Raw genomic sequence first — 6,944 nt, 5'->3', positions numbered from 1 at the left:
ATGAACTTATTGTTTCTAATGGATATCTTCTTTTGAATCATATTTAATTTCTGTGATTTTAAGTATGATGTTCATATAACTGTTCTTCATGATCACTAAGTAAATATAAGATAGTCCATGCTTAGGGAAGATGCGATGTGCTGCCACCTTAGATTAGGGTAGACATTTCATGCCTACTGAAGATGGATTATGCCCAAATTACTTTTGTGAATTTTTATTTAAATGCTTATTAGGCTTGTAGCCAATTTGCATGTTAATCCAAGAACGAAATAAAATATAAATAACCCTTTGTTGCCCAAGGTGACAAGCCAAGAGGGGGGGGGGGGTGAATTGGTTTCTTCCAAATTTTGGTACTTTAACCGTTTTCTTAATTAAGTGCGGTGGATGCTTTCTTAAACTATTTGACTGATTTAAACTAGTGCAAAGATAGAAGATGATGCAAGAATAAACGTAAGCACAAGCACAACACAAACACAACAATATATAGTGGTTCGGTGCTCTCCTTAGCACCTACGTCCACTCCCCAAGCGTCCCCTTGGGAATTCACTATAATCCCGCGGATTACAGTTGGATTGTTTTCCGGGCTCACAATCCAAAAACCTTTGTTGGTTTTACGGGCTCACCAACGAACCTATACACTTTGGTTTTCTGGGTTCACCAAAAACCTTTGTTGGTTTTGCGGGCTCACCAACGAACCTTTACACTTTGGTTTTCCGGGTTCACCAAAAACCTTTGTTGGTTTTGCGGGCTAACCAACGAACCTTTACAAAGTGTTTGACAAACAAAAAGAAAAGATTCAAACTCCTAAATGAGCATATGAAACAATATAAACTACAAAGAAGAGTTAGAAAGTATTTATCGCTTTGAAGTGGCTTTGCTCTTCTTTGTCAAGGATGCTTCACTCTTCAAGGGGGGATGGAGCTCTTGATGCCTCTTTGAATCTGCTCAATCCCTTTCTTTGATTCTTCAATAAAGCTCTTGATGAAGAAGATTAGGGCACTTTTGTGTTCTTGAGTACTCTTTGATATTCCTTTGTAAAAGTTGTTCTCTCTGATGAATAGTGCCCCTTTAAATAGCTTCCCACCTTCTTTGGTCAAGCCCCAATGGTTAGAATTCAAAAACTAGCCGTTACTGACCTTGGGAAGGACAAAAAGTACATCTGCAGAACTAGCCGTTACTGTTCAGCCCGTGTTTGGGTCGGCTCAACCTGTCCTTGGGTCGACCCAACTTTGCCTTGGGTCGACTCAAACATTCCTTGGGTCGACCCTCTCAGAGAACACAGAAACTTTGATTTCAGCCTTCCTTCACTTGGGTCGACCCATCCTTTCTTTGGGTCGACTCAAAGTTCACTTGGGTCGACTCAACTTCTTCTTGGGTCGACCCTCTCAGTAATTTCAGAGAACCATTTTCTGTCTGTCTTTCTGTCTTGCCTTTGGGTCGACCCTCTCAGAGTTTGGGTCGACTCAACCACTGTTTGGGTCGACCCTCTCAGTAAATTCAGAGAACATATTTCCTTCATGGTTTGAGGTTCTTGAAGTTTGGGTCGACTCATGCTTACCTTGGGTCGACCCAACTAACTGTTCATCTGTGCCATTTTTGCAGGAGTGTGCCAAATGATTTCTTGATGTGCCGGGGTCGACTCAAACAATCTTTGGGTCGACTCAATCCACACTTTGCTGCATTCTCAAGGTTAGATTCATTCAAATGAACAAAGCATGTATCTATTATCAATCACACAAATATACTGAGAGTAATGAACTTATAAATGAAGTATCAATTTAACTTATAACATACTCTAGATAATTACTTGTTAATCATCAAAATAACACTATCATCCTCAATCTCCCCCTTTTTGATGATTACAAAATAAAGAGTATAAGCCTATTGATACTTGTCTTTAAAATCAGTTTGTAAAAGGGATTAAATTGCTGAATTTTAGCTTTTCATATATACGAGTGAAATCTCCCCCTTTATCATTTAAATGTTGCCAATTTGACTCTTTGAATTGCTCCCCCTTTCATTTATAATTCATTAGTGATGAAACTTCAAAAATTTGAGATAAAATATGAGTTTCAGCTTATGTATCGGGGTGCGAGAAGTGCGTGCCAAATTCTGAATTTATATGTGCCAAATTCTGAAATTTGATAGAAATTTTTGATTTAATCAATTTCATTGTTACAAATTGCTCCCCCTTAGATGTATAAGCTTTCTTATATGATTTTCAATTTGTTTGCCCATTTATTTCTCTTTTCTTGCATTTTGTTGACGAGGCGCTGGTAAGTGGCGCCAGCATTCTTCAGACCGAAGGGCATTACCTTGTAGCAGTACAGCCTCCGGTCTGTTATAAAGGCAGTTTTCTCCTCGTCCTGTGGGGCCATCACTATCTGGTTGTAACCGGAGAAGGCGTCCATGAAAGACAGCAGCTGATATCCGAAAGTCGCGTCGACCAGTTGGTCTATTCGCGGAAGCGGAAAGCTATCCTTAGGGCACGCCTTGTTCAGGTCGGTATAGTCGACGCACATCCTCCACTTCCCGCTCGCCTTCCGGACAAGTACAACATTTGCCAGCCACTCGGGGTAGCTTACCTCCCTTATGAATCCTGCCTCCAAGAGCTTGTCTACCTCCTGGTCGACCACCCGGATCCGATCCGGGGCACAGTGTCTCTTCTTCTGCTTTATTGGTCGGTGGGTCGGGTCGACGTTGAGGGCGTGAGAAATGACCTCCGGGTCGATCCCAGGTACATCGGCCGCCGACCAGGCAAATACATCGGTATTGGCTCGGAGGAATTCCAACCGGGCCCGAGCTCCCGGATCGAGATTGGCGCCGACCCGGACCGCCCGGTCGGGGCGGCCTTCCTCGAGGGGGACTTCGACCACACCCTCGGCCGGCTCCCCCTGCCGCAAGGCCACCTCGTCTCTGGCATCAAGGGACTCGACGCTTAGGGCTTCCACGGGCTTCTTCCCTTTGAGGGTTGCTAGAAAACATTGCCGTGCGGTCGGTTGGTCACCTCGGACCTCTCCGATCCCGACCGCCGTGGGGAACCGCATGAGCAAGTGGTACGTGGAGACCACCGCGCGAAGGGCGTTCAGCCCGGGTCGCCCGAGGATAGCGTTGTAGGCCGAGGGAACACGGACGACCAAGAACCCGAGTCGCACCGTGGCTTCTGCGGGTGCGACGCCCGCAGTCACAGGCAGCTCAACGACACCTTCCGCCGGGACAGCGTCACCGGTGAATCCTACGAGGGGGGTGGACATTTTGTGCAACAACTGTCTGGACAAGCTCATCTTTTGGAAGGCCTCGTAAAACAAAATATCAGCTGAGCTTCCACTATCCACAAGAACACGCCTTACATCATAGTTTGCCACAGTGAGGGAGGTCACCATGGCGTCATCGTGGGGAGTCTGAACCCCCTTTACATCCTCATCAGAAAAGGTGATTACATTGCCGACCCTCTGCCTCTTTACGACGGCCGTCCCTGACGCTTCCGTCGAGCCCCCTGCGTTCCTCACGGGCCGAGAGCAGCCCCCAGTGATAGTGTGGATCACGCCCGCAACGGGTCGATTCTGCTCCTGAGGCTCCGGAGGAGCCGGGTCGGCCGGACGCGGGTTTGCGGGGGGACGTCGGTCGCTCACATATCGACCGAGACGCCCCCGACGGATAAGAGCCTCGATCTCGTCCCGAAGCTGGAAGCGGTCCTCTGTGTCGTGGCCGTGGTCTCGGTGGTACTCACAGTACGCCCGGGAGGGCCTCTTTCAGGGATCCTTCGTATCTGTCTCGGGGCCGGGAGGTCCTCCCGCCCCTTGATCTCCATAAGGATCTGGGCCCGGGGAGTCAGGAGAGGGGTGTACCGGTTGAAACGTCGGGGCGGAGAACGAGGGCGTGGGGCGCCGTGGTTCTTCGCCGGCGACGGGCTTCTGCGCCGACGCTGGGGCGTCGGGCTCCTCCTCTGGCGTGCCTCTTTCCGCCTTTTCTTCCCAAGCTTTGGAGGGATCTCGGCAGCCTCCTTGCTCCGGTGGGCGGCCGCCTCCTCGGCGTCCGCATACTGGTTCGCCCGGGACAACAGCTCTGGGAAGCTCCGCGGCAGGCGTTTGTCCAGGGAGAAGGTGAGCCTGCCCTTCCGGAAGCCACGCTTCAGGGCTGAAAGAGCTACCTCCTGACTCAGGTTCCAGACCTCCAGCGTTGCCCTGTTGAAGCGGGTAAGATAATCCCGCAGGCTTTCTCCCTCGTTTTGCCGGACGTCAAAGAGGGAGTCGGAGACCAGTCGCCGCCGGCTACTGACGGCGAAATGAGTGATGAAGAGGCGAGTGAACTGGTCGAAAGACCGGATTGAGTCAGCCTCCAGCCCGGCGAACCACGCCCTCGCCGGGCCACGGAGGGTTGCCGGGAAGGCCTTGCAGAGAAGGGGATCTGATGCTCCGTGGAGGAGCATAAGGGTCCTGAAACTCTCGACGTGATCCCGCGGGTCTGCCGCCCCGTCATAGGGCTCGATCGCCGACATTTTGAACCCCGGGGGATTCGGGGTCCGCAGGATCCTCGAGGCAAGCGCCGGCTGGGAGGAGATCTCTAAGTCGGCGAAGGGATCTTTGGAATGGCCCTTCAGGACCTGGAGTTGTCGGTGGAGATCGTCCACCCGCCGGTCCAGGGAGCGCGACCGGTGGGTGGGAGACAAGGAGCGGCGAGTGGGGGACCGACTGGAGCGCGGGTTCCTCGAGGACTGGGGGGTCTGGGAACGCGCCCGGGCCCGCCTCTCGTACCCCGCGCAGCTCCGATGGAAAGGTCTCGGCAGAATAGACCGTGCTCGAGAATCCTCCTCGCGCTGGCGCTCCTCCCCATGGGAGAGGAAGGAGCGCGGGTTGAGGAGGACAGGCGAGCGCTCAGGGAGCAGTGGCTACTGAGCCCGCTGCGGCGCCCGGGACATCGCACCCTGCAGATTCTGCACCGCCTCCGCGAGGGTGCGAACCTGCTGGGCTAGCTGGTCGAACTGGGCGGCTTCGACCGTCTGAATGGGCGGTGGGGTGGTGGAGTGTTGCTGAGAGTGTGTTGGAGATGCAGCGGCCTCCCGGCCGGAGGCGCGAGAGGCCCCGTGACCAGAAGCATTGGAAGCTCCACGACCACCTCGCCGTGCCATTACGATCGCTCTGAGATCCGGCCCTTCCTCTAGCGCCAACTGTTGCTGGTGGTCCAAACCAAGAACGATTGGCACAGCGGTGTGAACGGGGTTCCCTTTGAGTTGCTTTGGTTGCGCTCCGCCCTCCGCCGTGAAACCTGCAAGCAAGCCTCGCACCACCACCGGGGTAATGGGGGCCCTCCGACGATCAAGTCAGAGGAGATCGAAGGAGAAGGAGAAGGAGAAGGTAGCAGGTGAGATGATACTCTGGAAGATATATCTTACCCTCCCCCTTCCCCCCCAGCCTCATATATATCAGGCTGGGGGGTTTTTCCGGGGATTCGTCATCGTGTGGCACGATGGGGCTACCACTGACATGGCCGTTACAGGGCGTCGTGGGGCAACGCTGGGTACAGCCATGGCAGGGCATAGTGGAGCTCCGCTTTGTACGGCTGTTACAGGGGATCGTGGGGCAGCGCCGGATACGGCCGTTGCAGGGAGTAGTGGAGCAGGGGGCCGCGGCGTGCCTCAGAGGAACAGTCTGTTGTTGTCGAGAGATTGCCGACTCGGGGTCGGATTGCTGGATCAAGGAGTCTTCCTGGGCGCGCGTGCCGGTCACGTGGGGCATGGTGGCTAAGTTCCCCCGTAACACATATATATTTTGATAGAAGTCTTTAATAATGTAGGAGAGGAAAAAAAAACATATAGATGATCATTGAAGTATATATATTTATAGAACTCAATTTCTTAATCAAAATTTTTCAGCAATGTATATATGAAGCACAATAAATCTTTTCAATATCAAAATAAAATCACATATTTAAAAATATTTGTTTGCAATCAAGATCATCGAAAGACACATCATTCAGACCAATATTAGTACACTTTGAAGATAAGAAATGATATGTTTCAGATGCGTATCGGGGCAAGCAATCAAGGCATCAGAATTATTCTATTTTTCTTAAGCTGTAGTTTTATCTAGAAATTCATATTGAGTTTAAGCTTTTATACAAAATCAGATTCTGAATTTCATAAAGATTCTCAAGGAGGCTTTCAAAGTTGTAATTTGAGATATGTATCTTCACATTGTAGCTCATCTTAAATCATTACGATTGAAAACACATATTTCAAACATATAAGAGCATATTCAGAATATTTGTATTTATGTTGAGTTTTAGTATGAATTTGAACATTATATACCAAAGTTAAGCAAGTTGAAGGATAAAACAAAATCAATTCATTTTGCCTAAATAGAGATATCCTTCTCTTCTCCTTTTTACAAATTTATTCAACTTTCAGATTTTAAAGATGATTGTGAACGACAATTCTGAAATTTCTTTTCAATAATACCAAATAAAAATTTTATGTAGTATTTCAAACATTCAATCAAATTGTCCAAGCATGGAGTATTACAAAATATTGAGAACCCATAATTCAAGACATCGTGCCATATGCAAAATATATTATGTGTTAAGTCATGCATTAAAATATTAAGAGCAAGCATGTCAATGATCAAAATCAATTCTTTTCAAATAAACTCCTCCTATTTAAATATAATTAATTATGGATTTTATCCCTTCCAAAAGAATGTTCACACAAGTCTCACAAATATGCTGAATATATTATGCTTGCGCTGCTTTTACTTAAGATTGGAGTATTTACTTAGCTTTTACTTCTTCTGAGCAATGTTCATTTTCTTTTTCTTTATCTCTCTCTCTTTTTGTCATTTTCAAGTAGTTACATGAAAGAGCAGAATAAAGAATTAATCTAATATGCTGCATATAAATATATATCATGCAAACAGCATTTTCATTATGCCCAATGATTCATAGCTTAT

This window comes from Phoenix dactylifera, unplaced genomic scaffold (genome assembly GCF_009389715.1).
Source record: "Phoenix dactylifera cultivar Barhee BC4 unplaced genomic scaffold, palm_55x_up_171113_PBpolish2nd_filt_p 000120F, whole genome shotgun sequence".
NCBI lineage: Eukaryota > Viridiplantae > Streptophyta > Magnoliopsida > Arecales > Arecaceae > Phoenix > Phoenix dactylifera.
The sequence above is the reverse complement of the archived record's forward strand: the minus strand, read 5'-3'. Positions refer to the sequence as shown.